A 21,499-nucleotide genomic window follows, 5' to 3' on the forward strand; every position below is an offset into this window, starting at 1 on the left:
CTGTGGCATGGCGGGTAGGGCCAGTGCCTGCAGTGCCAGCACCCCATATGGGTGCTGGTTCGAGACCTGGCTGCTCCACTTCTGACCCAGCTCTCTGCTGTGGCCTGGGAAAGCAGTGGAGAATTGTCCAAGTGCTTAGGTCTCTGCACCCACATGGAAGACTAGGAGGCTGCTCCTGGCTTCTGGTTTCAGATAAGCATAGCTCTGGCCATCGCAGCCATCTGGGGAGTGAACCAGTGGACGGAAGACCTCTCTCTCATCTCTCTCTCTTTCTCTTTCTCTCTCAATTAAATAATTAAAAGTAAAATCCATTGAACTCCCAGTATGATGAACTCACAGACACATACAAAGACTCATTATAAAAAAATTTTAAAAATAAGTATAAAAGTGAGTGGAAATATAAGTATTTAACTATTGAAATGTCTAATGTTTAGTAGATGGTACCCTCAGAGACCAAGCTACATTATGTAACTTGTTCTATTTTTTATACATGTACTGCCTCCAGTGCAGTGTAATAATAATACAGCAGCAAAATGTTGCTCCAGGCTCTCCCTATAATGGTTACATGTAAAGCATCAATACTATTCAGGGTCAACTAAATAAGGAAGCTGTCCTTATTATTCTCTATGATAATAATTCAAGTGTTACATTTATTTCTATGAGTATCATTGAAAATCCATGTTTTATATTATACCTACTATGTAGCCTTTTTCTCCACAGAGGTTACACATCAAAACTGATTCATCTTTCCTGAAATGATCTGATATAAATTCCTGTATTCCTCTGTATCTCATATCCATTTACAGAGTTAATATAAATTCCTGTATTCCCCTGTATCTCATATCCATTTACAGAGTTAACATCTTAATAGGTTGCCTTCAATATATGAACTGACTTTAGAGGGTTTCCGTGTGTTTGATTACCGTGTTGTAAATCACAGTGACAATTTAGTGCACTTGCACTACTGTGTTTCCCTGAGGAGCTTGTTGGACAATTTTATGTAAGTAAATCTACCTGAATGAGAAAATGATCAAAAGTTAAAAATTATACATGTGTGGAGGGTTTGAGTGTTCTTGGGCTTTTTTTCTTACCTTGATCTAAATACTTCTTTAGAGGATGCTTTCCTTTTAATAAGGTATATAACTGTAAGCAATAATTCATCTAAACCAGTTAAAATATAGAAACGCGCTGCCCATCCCATGCTCTTCTACTTAGCAGTTACTAATCTCTGTGAAAGCTTTGTAGCATACGAAGATCACTGGATCCCCCAGAGATGCATTTCTGTCTCCATTTCACTAGGTTGTGGTTTGCATTCATCCCACCACCTCGTGTCCAGATACAGGAACTGAGGTTTCACTGCATCTACTGTTTTCCTGCCATCCATCTTGAACACAATCTCTTTGTTTCCTCTTCTAGAACATCTTTTCTTTATGGTTCTACCTCTCCACATCTTCAGTGGTCCTTAGTGACAAGGAAGATGCTAAATACCATAACCTTCAATTGAAGGCACTAAAAAGAGCATCTTCCCAGGCTGCCTTACCTTCCAGTATTTTTTCCTATTCATAAAATGCACTTCTATGAATCTATGCTACTTTATACATAAAAATTTCATTGCCGTTTCCACTACTATTCTTTACCACACCATTACCCCTTAATGTAAAACTACCTTGTTTCCACATTTCCCCCTCTCTATATTCTACCTTACTCTTCCAGCTGCACTTAGCTTAAACCTTGCTTATTCCAAAGTCCATTTTGAACACTAGAGGCAAAAAGTGTAATATTGTTTCTTCCCCAAATGCCTGTGTAATTCAATATCTGTCTACACTTATGAATGTATTATTCACTAGTCCAAAGAACTGTGAAAGGCACTGCCTATGTTTAATTTCTAGATTGACTTTAGAGTCCCATTTTATCACTCTGGTTCTCAGAAAGATGATTTCCTGATTTGAATATATACTTGATAAATGAAGCTGGCATTTCTCTAACAAGAACAGTCAGAAGCAAAGGGGAACACACTCAAAAGAAAGAGTTGGTTGATGGTAGTAAGGATGCTTAGCGTTCCTTCTCAGTGGAGTCTTCTTGTTTCTTTACTTAGTGGTATTATGGGTCATCGTTTATTGAGCAGAGAAAATGTTTGACCTTGCACACAACTCAGCAGATAAGCATGGCTTCTGCTCAGTAATCTTTAAATAGACATAATATAAATAACTCCAAAAATAATGTGAACTACATGTACCTAAGTGATGCCCTTACTGTTAACTCTTTCATTTCCATTCTTTCCTTTATTTTTAAAGCTTTTATTTTATTTTCCTGTGACTGGGTAGGAAAGGCCTGATGTTCTTTGTATGCCCACCTGAAGAAAATCCACAGTGAATTGTGATCCCCAGGGTGACATATTAGGATGCAGGGCTAGGAGAGACTATCAAGGGGTCATTAAATCGTGGTGTGTGGATTACATCATTTGTGGACTAGTGGATTAAGGAGCTAATGTGTTATTGTAAGAGAGGTTCTGTTACATAGTTAGTTTGGCTCTGTCTCCTGTGCATCCCCCCCTTGTCAGAGGCGATGCCCAAGTCAGGCTCTGTAGACAGGTGACACCAGCAGGAAGGCTGTCACCAGATGGAGAGCTTTGACCTTGGTCTTCCTAGCCACCCGCCAAAGGTCAAAGTAAACTTTTCCTTCTGTAGGGATTATTCAGTTTGCAGTAGGCAGTTGAAGTGACAAAAAGCAAAGTAAGACCATGGAATAGTACTGAGTCATAAAAAGGATGAAATCTTGTAAAATACATGCAGTTGGAAGTAATAATTCTAAGTGAAATAAGATGAGCACAGAAAGACAAATTCCCCATGGTCTGGCTCATATGTGGAGTCTAAAAAATAGGTATTTTCACAGAGGTTAAAAGTGCAGTGATGAATTGAGGAGCAAGGGATGAGGAAAGGTTGATGGATGGGTACCAGGCTATATCTAGGTAGGAGTAAGCAGTGCTGTGATGCTACTGTACTGTGAGGGGAGGGTAAATAATGTTAATGTACAATATATTTCTGTACAAAAGTAACTACAAGATAGGATTTTTGAATATGTTCAGTATAAAGAATATGTTCAGTATAAAGAAATGCTAAATGCTTGAGAGAATAAAGATATTTACACTGATTGTTTGTTAAACAACATATACATGTAATGAAACATCACATAGTTCCCAAAAATACATATAATTTTTATGTCGGTGAATTTTTTAAAAAGTTTATATGCAAACACAAACGAAGATGAAGTCATTGATAGATATTTCGTCATCTTTTACATCACTGTCTGTCCAAATAATTTCTTCCGCTTTTCATGCAGCCCTGATCTTTTCCAGTTACTTTGGAAAATGTTGTTTCTGCTCCCACTTAAAGACCAGCCCACTCTTCTCACCTCTGTCCTGTCACTCCTTGGAGCATTCAAGCATTGCATAAATCCTTACATACTTCAAATTCTTTTTCCATGGTTAATTCTTTGACTTTATTTGCAGACACATTTTGGAAGCTGCCATACTTGAGATTTAAGATCTACTCCACCAATCACTTATTTATTAAACCAATAATCTTTTTTTTATTTTTTATTTTTTGACAGGCAGAGTGGACAGTGAGAGAGAGAGAGACAGAGAGAAAGGTCTTCCTTTTGCCGTTGGTTCACCCTCCAATGGCCGCTGCGGCCGGCGCGCTGTGGCCGGTGCACCACGCTGGTCCAATGGCAGGAGCCAGGTGCTTCTCCTGGTCTCCCATGGGGTGCAGGGCCCAAGCACTTGGGCCATCCTCCACTGCACTCCCTGGCCACAGCAGAGAGCTGGCCTGGAAGAGGGGCAACCGGGACAGAATCTGGCGCCCCAACTGGGACTAGAATCCGGTGTGCCGGCGCCGAAAGGTGGAGGATTAGCCTAGTGAGCCGCGGCGCTGGCGTAAACCAATAATCTTAAACATCCCATTATGCTGGTCTTTCTACCCAGTGTTAATGCAGTAGAAAGAAGGTCTATTATGTAGCTCTGCACATGGTTCCTTCACGCGTTCATCTCTAAATGCCCATTCCCCCACTACACTACCAACTATCACCTAAAGAATGGCTGCTGAGGATTTACTGTGAAAAGTAAAGAGTGAGGGAGAGCTTCTGTAATCCAACTTCAAGAAACAGAGGTGAAATAGCATAAGGCTTGATCTTCATAATCTTTATATGGAAAATTAGGAATACAGAGTTACGGTATGACTAGCAAGGAAATAGAGCACAAGTTTTCTGGAACTCTTACCCCCAAAAGTTACATGTTTGCATATTGTGCAAGGCTTGTACAAAAGCAATGACAGACATCCAGGGATGTGGGAATGATTATCCTTTCTGTTTTAGAGTTTTATGTAGTGAAGTGAGCAGAATTCAGCAACGTTATTTCAGAAAAGGGAACGCAGTCTACGGAGACTGGAGAAGGTCATGGAACAGGCATGAGCACCCTCATTTAAAGCTTAAGTTTCATGAAATCAGACTCTCCCATGTGAAGCACTAAAGCACCTGAAAGTAACCTCTGGGTGCTCATTTCAGTGTCTATTCAGATAACTTACCCTGTTAAACTCTTATAACTGAGCATTTTCCAAATGTGGTTGCTTAATTTACACCCCATGGTCAATTCTATAATCTATAAACACGTAATAAAATGAATAGAGCCTAAAGTGTTTGTTTCATGTAGCATGTTAAGTAAACAATATCCTCACTAACATAAACTTTTGCTTAGGTGTACAAATCATTTACTTTCTTCTGATTAAACAATAAGTTTTCCTGAATTTTTTTTTCTTATTCACCTTCAAATTCTTGTAGGATTTTGTTGTTGTTGTTGTTAATCACTGTTGTTCATGTAGGTTTCTAAATTATTTTTCTATTCAGTTTCAGAGTGATTTCACCTCACTTTTTAATATATTTTTCTTTAATCATCTCATTTGCTTTTTTTCTAATTCTAAGTTAACAAAGATGTAGCAAGCATTAAATAGAAAAGATAAGTGAATGCCTAATTTATGAATATATATAATTATATGTAATAAAATTTTATTTGTAATGCATTTCAAGTGTTTCATATATACAGATTTAGGGGCATAGTTACACTTCCTACCCTACCCTCCCTCCTGGCCAAACTCAAACCCTTCTTCCTCTTCGCTCTCCCATTCACACTCTCAATTTTTACAAAGATCTATTCTCAGTTTATTTATTACTTGTAAGGTTAAACCTAAACTAAGTAATGAGAACAACAAATAGTATGAAGAAAAAAACACTATTCCTCAACAGAAAAGATAAGGGGTCTGTCGTTTATATAATTGAAAATGTCATTAAATATATTAAATAATATTCTAAATAGCTCTTTAGTATTGAGGTCTCAAAATTTCTGTACTGCTCACAAGAGAATAAAGTGGTGTGACTATTTAGAATATTCCTCTTTAGAAACTAATCATGATCTGTATGTTTCTTAATTCATAAAGCAGAGAGAAAAGAACAATACAGAAAGACAAAGCACCCATCTGTTAGCTCACTCCTTGAATGCCTGCAACAACTGAGACAGAAAGGAGGAGTTAGCAATCTGGGTCTCCCACAGGGATGACAAGGGCCCAAATAATTGAGCCACCACCTGTTGTCATCCAGGGTTGCACTGGCAGGTTGCAAGAATTGGGAGTCAGTTCCAAGTATCGAACCCAGGTACTCTGATGTGGGACATAGATGGCCTAATATGCATTTTAACCACTTGGCCAAATATCTTCCCTTCTGTATTTTGAAAGCACTCTTGGGGCCAGTGCCATGGCTCGCTTGGTTAATCCTCCACCTGTGGCACTGGCATCCACTATGGGTGCCAGGTTCTAGTCCCTGTTGCTCCTCTTCCAGTCCAGCTTTCTGCTGTGGCCTGGGAAGGCAGTGGAGGATGGCCAAGTGCTTGGGCCCTGCACCTGCATGGGAGACCAGGAGGAAGCACCTGGCTCCTGGCTTTGGATCAGTGCAGTGCCGGCTGTGGTGGCCATTTGGGGGGGTGAACCAATGGAAAGAATATCTTTCTGTCTCTCTCTCTCTCACTGTCTAATTTCCACCTGTCAAATAAAAAAAAACTTTGAAAGGGATTCCAAAATTGATTTAAACTTTAGGACCATTTCCTTAAGAGAGAGAAGGCTTACAATGTTTTCTAAAACTACCTTTATGGAATCTTGATGTCTTTATTGCATTTACTACTTTATGAATGATATAAATGTATATGAATATTTCTGTTTAATATTGTACCAGTTTTAGCTAAGATCACCATGACAACCAGAGAAGAGACAAAGAGTAAATGGCAAGTGTATTCCTTACATTGTGTGGTCAAGTCTAGTTCTCATTAATTCACTGGGAAAAGTTTCTCTATTTCTGTTTTCTTTCAGTTCCAAGAGAGACAGGTGAAAATGCATATTTTAGTAGAGGTTGGTTGATTGTGAAATAGTTTCCATAGATCGGAATTTGATTTCTGATGTGGGCAATTCAATGAATCATTTATTATAGCATGCACAGGTGTTCATTGGGAAAGCATCATAGTCTACTGGAAAGAACAGTTATTCTCTCCAGATCATTCAAGTGCAAAATTGTATTAGGGACAGTGATAAAGGATTAAATGACCATCAGAGCTATCTTTATGCCTTATGTTATAAGCAATAGATATGACCCTTGTAATCCCCATAATGTCCTACAATAATGTAGAGTCCTTTTAAAGATAACCAATGATGCTCAGCATATCCAGAGTGTGCCACACACCTGGGGAATTTCACACTAGGCTCTCAATACTATACGGTTGTATGTTCATTTTAATTATACTTGTAATTCTTATTTTCCTTGTCTGGAGAGGCAAAGAAGAGATACAAAGGCAGATGCTCCCCAGCTTCCCACAACATCTGAGGCTGGGCCATGCTGAAGCAAGAACACAACTAAGAATGAGTTTCCTGCCTGGGAAACTGGTACCCAACTGCTTCAGTCATCACCTTCTGCCTACCAGGGTGTGCACCAGCATCTGAAGCACAAGCATCATCATAAGTGTTGCACCAGGGGTGCCCTCAAATTCCCCCTTCTCCCAATCATCATGCTCGTCGCAGCTCTGAAACTGCTGTTCTAAAAACTCCTCTGCATGGGTGGGCATTTAGCAGAGGGGTTAACACACCATGTGGGGTGCCTCAGTTGCATATAAGACTGTGGGTTCATCACCTGGATCCCCTTCCAAGCCTAGCTTCCTACAATGCTCAGCCTGGGAAGCAACACATACTAGATTAAGTACTTGGGTCTCTTCCACTCATGTAGGACACTCAGATTGGGTTCCAGGCTCCTGACTTCAGCCTTGCCCAGCTTCCATAACTGTAGATACATGAGGAATGAACCAGTGGATGGTACATTCTTTATCTCTCCTCTCTTTCCACATTTTAAAAGTAAACAAATAAATAATAGACACCACTTTACAATTCAAGTCTGCTTCCCATGTCTCTAATCCTATAGATCTATCTTTCCTCTGAATATAAATTAATTTCACTTACTTTAGTCTTATACACCATATAAATAACTAAAATAAGTGATATAAAGTGATATATTTTATACACAAATGTATAAATCTGTATAGTCTTACTTAGATGTTAGTTTCATGTTTATTGAAAAAGCAATAAAATCCCCATTTATATACTAATCATTCTATCTCTTCTTCATAAAAGAATTTCAAATAAAATTTTATGTTTAAATATTTCCTCTTCTTTCCTTATGCTGAATAACACTTTGCAGATAATAGTCCAATTCCACCAGTCCATTGGAAGGATTCTCTTTCAATTCAAACATTATGATGTTAAATGAAATAGGAATGTCCACAACTTAATCTGTTTGACTCTCTTCAACATGTCAAAAATCCAACAAATCTCTTCTACAGAGTGTATGACCCTTCTTTCTTTTGTGATTTTCTTTTCTTACTTACTACTCATCTTTGTTCCTCTTATATTTCCTTTTTAAATATTATTACAATTCATACTTCTGTCCTTGGTTTCCTGCTTTCTTGATACACAAGAACACTTTAAGAACTCCATGTGTTTGATTGAGTTTATTATCACCTGGCTAAATTGTGTATAAAAAGTAGTAATTTCCTATATTCTTGCCTCTAACCTGATAACAGTATTGCATAACATCCAGATATATTTTGAAATTGTTAATAAGTGCTTGCAATTAGATACCTGAGTCTCCATATAGGTGTGTATTAGTAGAATTAGATAGTAAGGAGAAGTAGCCAGCAAAAAAATCTGTTTGACTGGACAACATTATGAGAGAATTACTGGGGCCAGCAATGTGGTGTCTTGGGTAAAGCCAGCACCTGTGATACCAGCATCCCATAAGGGCACTGGTTTGAGTCCTGGTTCCTCCACTTCTAATCCAGCTCACTACTAGTATACCTGGAAAAGCAGAAGAAGATGGCCCCACGTACTGAGGTCCCTGCACCCACAAGGGAGACTCAAATGAAGCTTGTCATTGTGGCTATTTGGGCAGTGAAGATTTCTCTCTCTCTCTCTCTCTCTCTCTCTCTCTCTCTCGCTGTAACTCCACCTTTCAAATAAATCAATAAATAAATCTTAAAGAGACAGTGATTATTTAGGATATGAGATGTGAAGTGGCATGGTAACTATGTTGTATGTGTGTGCATATGCACAAGGATTCTTTACAAAACTCATGGAATGTGCAATGGAAAGGTTTATTATGTGCAAAAACTTTAGAAATCCACATATTTTAGAATATTAGGTATTTTCCATGAACTTCTAGGAGACCCTTCATATATGTATGTGTCTATACCCTTTCCCTTATAGAAAGAATGTTTCATGGAAAGACACCAACATACCTACTAAATTACAGACCACACTATGTGAAATATATGATGAGGACTACATAATAGAAGAAAAAAAAAGAAGTATTTCTTACTCTAGGGGACTGGGATAGGATTACATTTTCAGTATTTAACTTATTTACATGGAACTTAGCCCTCTCAAGAAGTGACTTTCTACAGAAGGTATTGATTATATTTAAATCTACACTATGCTAAAATTGAATAGATGACACAGACTAACATTTAAGAAATATATTTATAAATATTAATTTTGCTAGCTTAATAGATTATACAATAAAAAAGAAGGTGATTTTAGATATATCTGTTAATGAACTGTACTGGTCCTTCTATTATAACTTTAGCACTACCAACATTCTTGTCTATGTCCATTACCTCTGTTATAATCATGGCTGTGTCGTGGACATTACAGTCATAGAGTTATATTCAACTTCTTCTTTCTAGTCGCCCATCACTTTAACACATTACTTTGGGCATATTATGTACCATTTTTTAAATTTAAAGTGCCTTCAATTAAGATTGTTCAATTCAGACTTATGATGCCAATGGTTATAGTGGGGCATTCAGAAGTTAAAAATTAATTGCCTATACTTATCCAGCTAATTTTCTTGAGCTATCTGATTATCAAATTTTGATAAAATCACCTTCTATACACCAAGATTTCAAACTGTGATTTACGTCTCCTTTGTTCAGTATTTCAACACCTTCCAATCTACAGTAGACTCCATTCTCAGAATTGTTACCATGCTCAGTTACTTCACTGATAACCCTAAATTCATTTATTGTTTTTATTACCTAATTATTTGGCTTTTCCTCCCAGATTTGCAAACTATTGCTGTAGCTAATCAAGAATATGTGTATGTCTACATGGCCTCCTTCATCGAGGTGCTTTGAGACTTCAGTGTGGTCGCTGTTAGGGTTTGGAAATATTTTCACTGTTTTTCTTAATTCCTTAGTGAATGTCCAGCAATTACACTCTAAATGTATCTAGTCTCATTCCTTGGTTTCCTTGTTCCACTACTTTTAATTTGCATGGGCAATAATTTCTCAAAATTTATAAAAATTTAACAAGACTCCCCCCAAATCAGCTATGTTTATATTTTTCTCATTCCCTCTACTTTCTTTTTTTAGTTTTTTTTTAAAGATTACTTTAACTCTTTTTTAAAAGATTTATTTATTTATTTGAAAGTCAGAGTTACACAGAGAGAGAAGAGGCAGAGAGAGAGAGAGGTCTTCCATCCGCTAATTCACTCTCCAATTGGCCGCAACAACTAGAGCTGTGCCAATTCGAAGCCAAGAGCCAGGAGCTTCTTCTGGGTCTCCTATGAAGACTTGGGCCACCTTCTACTGTTTTCCCAGGCCATAGAATAAAGCTGGATCAGATGTGGAGCAGCAGGGTCTCAAACCATCGCCCTTATGGGATGCTGGCACTGCAGGCCAGGGCGTTAACCCACTGTGCCGCAGTGCCGGCCCCATCATTCCCTCTACTTTCAAGGAAGAGTTTTGATTTTCATTTTTTCCCCTCTATCACATGTCATTTGGTTGTGGGCTCTCAGAGGAAGGAGCCTTTGTCTTCCTCCGTGCAACAATGCACATTCTACACAATTTAATGAAAGAGTGCAGTAAGTCAGACTCCTTGTCGAAAGGGCATTTCAAGAGTCAGCACATCACCAGGAGCATTAGCAGGAACCAGTCTCCCCAGAACGGGTCTAAAGTTCACTGATGCACCAGTAAATGGGAGTACTGACATGGTAACTGCATTTTGGTTTGGAGAGGTTTGTTTGATCACCTGGTCTGCATGTAAGCAGGGAGGCCACATGGCTGTAGGCACACCCTTTACCTATATCTGACTGCAGCTGTGTTTCCTAAATCGTGGGCGAGAGAACAGGGCAGAGCCTCAGCACTGAGAGTCCTGCCACTCAGTCCTTCCCCAGTAATAACAGCGTGGGGGAGTGCTGATTCACTGTCACTGTCACCCAATTCATCCTTTCAGTTTTCTGCCGAAATTTTCTAGTTCTCGTGACTTTGAAACAGAACAAATAGCGATATTCAGTAAATCTTGATGAGATACTTGTGTGTTTATGATCACTTCTTGTCTTCTCAAAGCACTTCAGAAACAGACGAAAACCACATATATCTTTTCACCAACCAATTTCATGAAACAGATATATGTTCTAGTCCCTCTTGACAGGATAATAAATGTAATTCTCTTAAGGGAGTTTAAATGATTTCAGAAATTTAGTTCAACTCAGCAGAATAGTGGAGCTCCAAGTCATCTGCTATGTACCTCTAGAACCCCAGAGCTCTAGATTGATGAGATAACATTATGTAAGGAAGGTTGTAACTTCGGTAAAGTATCTGCACAATGTTTTGAATTTCTCTAACAATTTTCTGTGCTTCTTTCCACTTTAATATATTTTTTATTTGCATTGCATTTAAGGATATTGTGCCCGATTCAAATCTACCGGCTGGAATTTTTCTTTGGTTGTAAATACCTTGCCAGAAGGACACACATTCCTACATACTTGATTTTGAAACACTTTTTACTGCAGGAATGATTGCGAAAAGACTTGTTAGAATACCGTGTTCTGAATTATGTACTAAGCATTAAATTAGTAGGAAAACTTGTATGGAAGAAAATCTCACTAAAATCAGGAAGCAGATGGTGACTTTGGGCGACAAACACACTATTGCAATGAAGACATTGTAACAGCTGATGTAAATGGGGCAGAGCCATTTACAGTCAGCTGTAATTGTAACTTGAAAGCTCTCTTGATTCTGTGCTCTGTGAATTCCTGTCATAACTTCCTGGAAAAAATTTTCCATACTAAACACACAAAGGAAGGGGATGTATGACTTTCTATGATGCTGATACTGAACATTTTAGGACTTTCTACAAGGTATACAGTTGTGTTCAGGCAGTACATGAAGATTGCCAAAATGGACACTTTTTAGTGGCGTACGCCTCTGAACCAGTGATGCGCTGAAACATAAGAGGAGACTCTTCTGCTTCCTTATAAATGGGGAATAAACGGTCAGGGCACCTCTAGACAGGCACTGCTCTCCTCAGGTCTGAAGATGAGTCCACGACCCCCATCCAGGCTTTGGAGCTACAAAAGGAGAAAGGATGTGGCCAATCATGCCTTTAAAACAATTGCACATCACCAATTCTCAGAACTCACCATAGCAGAATTTAAACAATCTGCCAGTATAGCCTGTGTATTCACTTCATAATAAAGAATAAAGAAACTGCTACATATACACAGAAAAATATTATTCAGTCACAAACATATTGCAAATCTGAGGATGAGAATTGTGGCACACAAGTTAAGCCACAGGTTGGGACATCTGTGCAGATTAGCACTTCCATTCTACCTTGCTAATAGTGAACCTGAGAAGCAGGGGATAATGGCCCAAATATTTGGGTTCCTGCCACCCATATAAGAGACCCAGATGGAGTTCCAGTGTCTTGACTTTGGCCAGCCCCAGCCCATGATGTTATGGGCATTTGAGGAGAGAAATAGAAAATAAAAGCTCACTCTCTTGCTCTCTCTCTATCTCCCTTTCTCTCTCTCCCTTTCTCTCTCCTTTCTCTGATACTCTGATTTTCAAGTAAACCAACTTTCTTTTAAAAATGGTCCAATCTTGCCATTTGTCACAACATATAAAGAGCTGTAGGTTATTATGTTAAGTGAAATAAGTCAGGTACAGAAAGGTAAGTACTAAACCTTGTTTCTCATATGTTGATTCTGAAAAACTCAACCTCATAGAACTTGAGAGTGAAGTGACCATTTCCAAAAGCCAGGATGGGTGGAGGGAGGGAGTGGTGGGGAAAGGCTGCTTCATAAATATGAAATTAGAGTTTGCTTCTGGGTTTCAGCACCAAAAAATAAAAGAAATAAAGAAATTAGAGTTAGGTAGGAGGAGTAAGTTCATAAGTTCTTGTGTTTTACTGCATAGTAAAATACCTATAGATAGCAATGATCTACTGTAAATGTGTTTTTTAAAGCTTGAAGTAAGAATTTTGAATATTCCCACCAAAAGAAATTATAAATATTTGAGGAGATAAATATGTTTACTCTGATTTTAATATTACACAATGTAAACAGGTATTGATACATTGGTTGATATCCTACAACTTGTAGGATTTTTATGTATCAATGATAAATAAATTAAATCTGAATATGAACAATTTATTTTTATATAGGTCATCAAAAAGCATGGAATCAAACATGACATAAACACTGAAGAAGCCCAAGTTTGTAATACACATAATATGAATATAGTAGATGGAGAAAGAGCAGAATCCTAATCATATTGCAACTAACCATTCTCAAAACTGAAGGATATGATTTTGTTAAAGTGAAGATAGCTTTTCTGCACCATCAAAGGTCAAACCTAAACATGCAGATAATGGAACATTAGTAACGTTTCCTGGGAATGATTAATAAGATAATTGGTTGCTTTCAAGACTAGTTTTTGGAATGAAATTAAAGATAAATGAGACTTTAATGTTTTGACATTTCATCCTATTGAACAATGGGTGGAATCACATGAGTTTAGATGATGCTTCCTACTAATAAAATCATCTCCATGGATCGTACTCAGGATTATACTTCATGGATTACGTAGCCTGTAACTGAAGCAAATATCACCACAGGATTAAACTTGCTTATTCAACTGGAGCAATTTCCACATTTTATCCATGATCTTTTTGAAAACCACACGGAGAAAACTAGTGCAGAAGCAACACGATGTAAAAATTCATGGCATTATTTTAAACATAAAAGATTATAAATAAAGAACAAACTGCATTAAAGAATAAAAATGTGGATCAACCCTGTATTTATTATTTTTGTTGTCTGAATCATTGACTAGAAAGAGTTTAATCATGCGTGATTTAACTTTCAACAAACAATCATAACAATGAAGATTGACGGATAATCTATTAGTATTTGGCAACAATGTTTACTATGATAAAAAAAACTTTTCTTGGATCCTAAATTACCTTCTGCTGAGTCTATCTGGTCTCCTAAGTGAGTTTTTCTATCAGCAAAGATTGTTCTATGAAAACTAATTGCCCCTATTATCATGTCATTAATGATTGGGCAAACATTTATTGAAGCATATCACACATGAAACAATATTCACAACTTAAATGAGGGCTTCAACAATTAAAAGAACACCAGGTATCCTGGAAGGGCTCATTTTTTATTTATGGACATAAATAGGCAAGCAACAGCAGGTTCAATGTGATGTGATGAGTGGTTTGATCAAAACAAATACAGAGCTAAGGAGTGGTAAGTAAGCTTGAATAGTCAAGAACTATTGCAAGATAAGTAACTCAATATGTGTCTTGACAGAGAAGTCTTTGCTGATTAAACAAATTGAAAATAGCATTCTGGGTAGGAATACTACTAAGAAAAACAAATGTTCATATATTTCCTGAATGGAGTTGAGCTCCTTTCTGTAAAGTATACAATCTGGAGAGACAAATGAGAGTAGGTCAATCAAACCAACACAGGCATTGAATGTCCTATATTTTTATTTTTTTCTAATTCTAAAAAAATCAGAGTTTAGCACCTACAATGAGGTTTGATTTTTTTTCACTAGTCTATTCAGTGAGAAAGACAGAGAGAGAGAGAGAAAGAAAAGAGAGAGAGAGAGACTCCTGTCTGCTCACTGCTGGGTCAAGTTGAAACTGGAAACCAGGAAATCAGCTTTGCTCTCCCACATGGAAGAGCACTTGCCATCACCACTGACTCCCAGCATGCACATTAATAGGAAGCAGGAGTCTTTAGGCAGTGCCAGGGTCTTAACGCTGACATTACGAAATGGGATGAGGGTGTTCCAAGTAGTGTGCTAATAATCACTGTGCCAAATGCCTGCTCTGCTTTTATGATTACTTTTACTGTAATGCTTGTTATGCTTTTAGTTCAGAAACAGGTAGTTTCTTGTGTGCTGTAACCGTGAACTTGGATAACCTTTCACATTAGAGTCACCCAGGGGAGATATTTTCATTGCATATTTCCTAATTCTCTTTTAGAAACTTCGATTACATAGGTCTGGGTTGGTGCCAGTTTCTCTATGTTTATCACAGCTAATTTTTATGCAACTTGACAGCAAATCCCTACTTGACAATTGTTGGTTTTTGATGTTTATCTGGAATGTACTGCATTATATCACATAATCGTTAAACAAATTGAGGGGTGGAGTGGTAGAGTGTTAATTAAACATGTTTGAATATATCTCTATTCTTTCTCAATATGTAACTTGATTTTGATTGGAACTGTCAGAGAGAAAAAAGGTCAAGTAGGCAATAAATATAAGAAAAAAAGCAAACTATTTTCTATTAAACAGAGAAGAGACAAGCAGTGCATATTTTTGTATATAATTTGCTTGTTGATAATTTTTAAATAAGTGTATAAATTATAAACAAAGTGTAAGTGTTTTTTTTTTTTTTTTGACAGACAGAGTGGACAGTGAGAGAGAGACAGAGAGAAAGGTCTTCCTTTGCCGTTGGTTCCCCCTTCAATGGCCACCGCGGCCGGCGCGCTGTGGCCAGCGCACCCCACTGATCCGAAGGCAGGAGCCAGGTGCTTCTCCTGGTCTCCCATGCAGGTGCAGGGCCCAAGCACTTGGGCCATCCTCCACTGCACTCCTGGGCCATAGCAGAGAACTGGCCTGGAAGAGAGGCAACCGGGACAGAATCTGGCGCCCCGACCGGGACTAGAACCCAGTGTGCCAGCGCCGCTAGGTGGAGGATTAGCCTGTTGAGCCACAGTGCCGGCAGTGTAAGTGTTATTTTTAAAGAGCCAGTAATAACAGGTTTTCACATAAAGTAGTGTCAACATGAATTCAATAGGAAACAAGAATTTTCTATGTTGTTGCATAATATTACATAGGCAAGAAAAAAGCCATGCTTCTAGAAGAACAACTTGAATGCTTTTGAATTATCTTATCTCTTACCTAAACGAAAAGAAAATGTCTAAAAATCACATAGGTTGAACATAAAGTATTTTCTTTTGGGTAACTTCTTTGGAACTTCATATATGCATCCACACATACAATTGCAAGAATTTACACCAGTTTGTGTTTTTTCTGTTACACTATTATGTATATAATTACCAGAAATTGTGAAGGAAGATTTGAAGTTCCCCATTCACTGTCTTTTTTATTAGGATCTTTTATTAGGACTTTCTTAGTCTTTTGGCTGTTTCTCTGTTGTTTCCTTAGATCGTATTTTTAAAACTCATCCCAATTTTAAAGCCATAGAACCCTCTGTGTACTTGAATGCCAACAAATTGGCAGATATGTATGTGTGAGAGGCTTTGTGTGAGAGAGAGCTGAGAAAATTACTCTTTGGTATTGCACTGGTTTGTGCATCCTAGGATATTTCTAGAATTGTAATTTATTTAAACTCTTTATTTATATTCCTCTATGTTTACTAAAATACTTTCAACTAGCCATCAAATTTAAATCATCTTGGATTTCATCTATTTTTGCATCTGAATTTTGCAAACATACTGCTAACATATTATGCTTTTCACTTATCATTCCTAGATATCCATCCCATTGAAAATAGCGTTACTTTGTTAGTATAAAGATAAAAGTAAAAGATAATAAAAAATTAGACAGTTTTCTATTCAGTGATGTATATTTGATTTTCTACTATTACTCATAAATGAAATTTTGCCTGTATATAAGATTTATTTATTGATTATTTTGATTTTTTTTAACTTTTATTTAATGAATATAAATTTCCAAAGTACAGCTTATGGATTACAATGGCTTCCCCACCCATAACTTCCCTCCCACCCGCAACCCTCCCCTTTCCCTTTCCCTCTCCCCTTCCATTCACATCAAGATTCACTTTCAATTCTCTTTATATACAGAAGATCAGTTTAGCATATATTAAGTAAAGATTTCAACAGTTTGCACCCACATAGAAACACAAAGTGAAAAATACTGTTTGAGTACTAGTTGTAGCATTAAATCACACTGTACCACACATTAAGGACAGAGATCCTACATGAGGAGTAAGTGCACAGTGACTCCTGTTGTTGACTTAACAAATTGACACTCCTGTTTATGGCATCAGTAATCACCCTAGGCTCTTGTCATGAGTTGCCAAGGCATGAGAAGATAAGAATAGCAAAGAGGGTAAAAGAAGAAGGAACGGATATAGAACATGAACCACTGTCCTGAACATTAATCTGTGACTTTCTCAGGTGTGACAGTAGCTATGTCACAGAAGCCACAAATACTCTGTTATTCCCAGTAAAATAAGATGATAATAATCACTGTTGTACTCAATTATTGAAAAGAAGCATCTAATCTATAAAACTAATATATAAAAAAGTGACACAGAGGAAGAACATTATTAAAGATGTTATGCCTCAGTTTTCTTTTATTCCTTAGAAAGACTAACCTTTCTTTTAAATTTTTTATTTTTAAATATCACAAATAATATAGAAAAGTACAAAGAAAGATTCCATGAGCATTCATAGATATAACAATTTTTAGCATGTTGCTATATTTGCTTCATATGTAACCATATGCATACATGCATATTATTTTTCAAAGAGATAGGTATATTAATATTACATAATGTGGAATTCATGAAAAAAATCATAAAACTTGGGAGAGAAAGTTTTATTGGTTAAGGGGTACAATTCAGTGTAGACATTTTTATATATCTATACCAAATAGTATTTCATTCACACAATTTTTACTATATATATATATATATATATATATCACTGACACTTTATAATACACTGATCAGTTTATAGCACTTACCAACAGTTACCACAAACAGGTATTTCAGGTCAATCCTAGTTCTCCTTTTTTAGCTTATCTTTTCTCTGCATACATCATTTAGGCTTTTCTGACCCATTGTCTTGTACTTGGAACCCCATCATCTGCATCTGTGATATTCCCACACTTGATCTTAGCCAAAAAGCTGAGAAGGAATCTCTGACATTCCTTAAACCCTCATGTTGACTCCAAAATGGACACCTGACATCAAGATACATTAATATGTGTATACAGTGAGACATTGACACTGAACTTGTATATACTTGGTTTTGTAAAACCATTGTTGACCTAAGTAAATATATCCTATTCATTTGGCTGGCAGCTGAATTAAAGTCAAATTTGATGTTCAACTATCGCACATATGCTGCCCTCTATTACAGTAGTACCAATATGGAAGACATCCTCAGAAATCTGAAAATAGACCTACCATGTTACCCAGCCATGAATTCCTGGGAATTTACCCAAATGAAATTAAATCAGCATATGAAAGAGTTATTTGTACCTTCATGTTTATTGCAGCTCAATTCACAAGAGCTAAGATATGCAATCTACCCAGTTGACCATCAACCAATGACTGGATAAAGAAAATGGGATATATATACACCATGGAATACTACTCAGCCATTAAAAAGAGTTAAATCCTGTATTTTGCAACAAAATGTATGCAACTTGGAACGATTATGCTTACTGAAATAAGCCAGTCCCAAAAATACAGATATCATATGTTTTCCTTTACTTGTGGTAATTAATATACAGAACACAAAAATATAATTTATATGAGTAAAATTGACATTTTGAGATTTGACTGTTGTTTACAATCCTTGTCTATACTCTTGAACAACAATGATTTTTATACTTACTATTTGTTTGTTTATTCAGTGGAAGATCAAGCTTGTGATTATGAAATAAAGTATGTCATTGTAAAAACTGAAAGAAAAAATAAGAAAGGAAGGAGGGAGGGTGAGATCATAAGCAGTAGCAAGGGTAGTGAAAGAACTATCACTATGCTCTTAAATCTGTATATATGAAATACATGAAGTTTGTTCACCTTATATAAGGAACAAATTTTTAAAAATATAATTGTAAACCCTCACTTGTATTTCTCATGTTCTAATTGTATTTTTTTGTTCTAAAGCTGATAGATAATCTAAGGCTTCTGAAGTCATTCATGGGATGAATTAGCATTAGTCTACTACAATAATTGTGGTACACAGTTTTTAATACTATGTTTAATGTATATTTGGGTTGAGGTCTAAAATAAAGATACATATCACCTTAAATAATAGATATAATATATATAGATATATAATACATATAATATATAATAGATATAATTATATGTTTATATATAATTATATATTATATAATGCAATATATATTTATATATAATTATATATAAAGATATAATAGATATAGTGATTTTCTTTTCAAAATATCAACATAGGCATATTTCACAGGCTCATTTTAGGCATGGTTAGGTGAAAATAATCCAAGAAAATATATAAAAACCAATTACTGGGGTTAGTAAGTGTGTTCATCAAGATTATGAGATACAAAACTTACACACAAATAACTGCTCTTCTATTGATGAACAATTAATTTTTAGAAATTAAAAGTGCATCAGCCGGCGCCGTGGCTCAATAGGCTAATTCTCCACCTTGCGGCGCCGGCACACCGGGTTCTAGTCCCGGTTGGGGCGCCGGATTCTGTCCCGGTTGCCCCTCTTCCAGGCCAGCTCTCTGCTATGGCCAGGGAGTGCAGTGGAGGATGGCCCAGGTGCTTGGGCCCTGCACCCCATGGGAGACCAGGAAAAGCACCTGGCTCCTGGCTCCTGCCAGGATCAGCGCGGTGCGCCGGCTGCAGCGGCGGCCATTGGAGGGTGAACCAGCGGCAAAGGAAGACCTTTCTCTCTCTGTCTCTCTCTCTCACTGTCCACTCTGCCTGTCAAAAAAAAAAAAAAAAAAAAAAAGAAATTAAAAGTGCAAAAAAATCCCAGTTTTAACAACCTGAAAAATGAAATACCTAAGGAAAAATCTAATAATAATTAAGACATTTATTCTGGAAATTAAAAAATTATTGCTGAGAGAAATTAAAGAAAGAATAAATTAATACAATAATTTACATTGCTTATATAGCAGAACATTTAATATCTTTAAAACATATATTCTCCTAACATTTATCTGTAGATTCAACACCATCCTACTCAACGTCTTGAAATAGTTCCTATGAAGAATTTCACAATATTTAAATACAAAGCATGTAAGATGCACCCCCTACCCTGGATAAGGAATAACAAAAGGGTAAAGTGAGCTATCACTATAAGATTTTGAGAATTATTTTTAAAGCCACAGTAATCAAGATAGCATCAGACAATAAAGAACTTAATGCAAAGAATAGAGTGGCTAAAATATATTCATCCATACACAAACACATGACTTAGAAAGATCTGAAATAATTCAAGATAAAAGAATGGGCTTTGAAATAATTGATGCAGGAAATATTGCTTATCCATACATAAACACACTAAATTATCATTGGATTTAGAAGATTGCAGAAAATGGATCATGGTCTCAAATGGGAAACCAAAATTTTGAAAATTTTTGAGAAGAACATGAGTAGCTTTATGCCTTCCTCATTTAAGCAAAGATTGCTTAGATATGATAAACAAAGTATGCATAAAAGAAAGAAATAGACCACTTGTACCCTCATCAAATTAAAAATTTCTGGTTTTCAAAAGACATTGTTAAGAGAATATAAAACAAACCGCAGATCAAGAGAAAAAGTTGGAAAATAATATATATTACAAATGACTCATTATAATATGCAAATCACCTTAAAAAACCAAAAATAAGAACAAGCATAACTTAATTAAATAATGGGCAAAAGGCTTGAACAGACACTACACATAATGAATGGATGGAAAGCAATACAAAATGGTACTCAGTATCATTCATCATCTGAGAAATGCAAAGTAAAACCATAAAAAAAACCACTACACCTGCATCCAAACGTTTAAAATTGCAACAAGATGGGGGAATCTGGAAAACATTATGCTGAGTGAATTAAGCCAGTCCCAAAGGGACAAATATCATATGTTCTCCCTGATCGGTGACAACTAACTGAGCAGCAAAGGGGAAACCTGTTGAAGTGAAATGGACACTATGAGAAACAGTGACTTGATCAGCTCTTGTCCTGACTGTTGATGTACAATGTAATACTTTATCCATTTTAGTATAGTATTTTTTCTTTGTTTTGTTCTAGTACTGTTGGTTGAACTCTGTAATTAACACACAATTATTCTTAGGTGTTTGAATTTTAACTGAAAAGTGATCCCTGTTAAATATAACAGTGGGAATAAGAGAGGGAGGAGATGTACAATTTGGGACATGCTCAATCGGACTTGCCCCAAATGGTGGAGTTAGAATCGTGCCAGGGGATTCCAATACAATCCCATCAAGGTGGCATGTACCAATGCCATCTCACTAGTCCAAGTGATCAATTTCAGTTCACAATTGATCACACTGATAGGTCTAAGAGTCAAAGGGATCACACAAACAAGACTAGTGTCTGCTAATACTAACTGATAGAATCAAAAAGGGAGAGAATGATCCAACATGGGAAGCGAGATACACAGCAGACTCATAGAATGGCAGATGTCCTAAAAAGCACTCTGGCCTCAGAATCAGCCCTTAAGGCATTTGGATATGGCTGAAGAGCCCATGAGAGTATTTTAGGCATGGAAAGCTAAGACACTTTGGAAAAAAAAAAAAAGAAGAAGAAGAAAACCTAAATAAAAGATCT

General features: G+C 36.7%; 1 long non-coding RNA gene and 1 other non-coding gene across 5 annotated transcripts in view; one reads left to right on the forward strand and one right to left on the reverse strand.

Annotated features, from left to right (window-relative positions):
• The window catches only part of LOC149121332 (uncharacterized), a 51,854-nt gene extending 37,402 nt beyond the window's left edge, over positions 1–14,452 (forward strand). For 3 of the 4 annotated variants that reach the window (XR_016223691.1, XR_016223693.1, XR_016223692.1), the window contains one exon: positions 13,086–14,452. This is a non-coding gene — a long non-coding RNA (uncharacterized LOC149121332). The remainder of the gene's footprint in view (positions 1–13,085) is intronic. The other variant, XR_016223689.1, reaches the window with a different exon arrangement.
• Positions 1–21,499, reverse strand: part of LOC100347036 (uncharacterized) — an 876,288-nt gene that overhangs the window by 584,752 nt on the left and 270,037 nt on the right. The gene's annotated exons all lie outside the window — the stretch shown is intronic.

This window comes from Oryctolagus cuniculus, chromosome 17, assembly GCF_051225735.1.
Source record: "Oryctolagus cuniculus isolate XC-2025 breed Fujian yellow rabbit chromosome 17, ASM5122573v1, whole genome shotgun sequence".
Classification (NCBI taxonomy): domain Eukaryota; kingdom Metazoa; phylum Chordata; class Mammalia; order Lagomorpha; family Leporidae; genus Oryctolagus; species Oryctolagus cuniculus.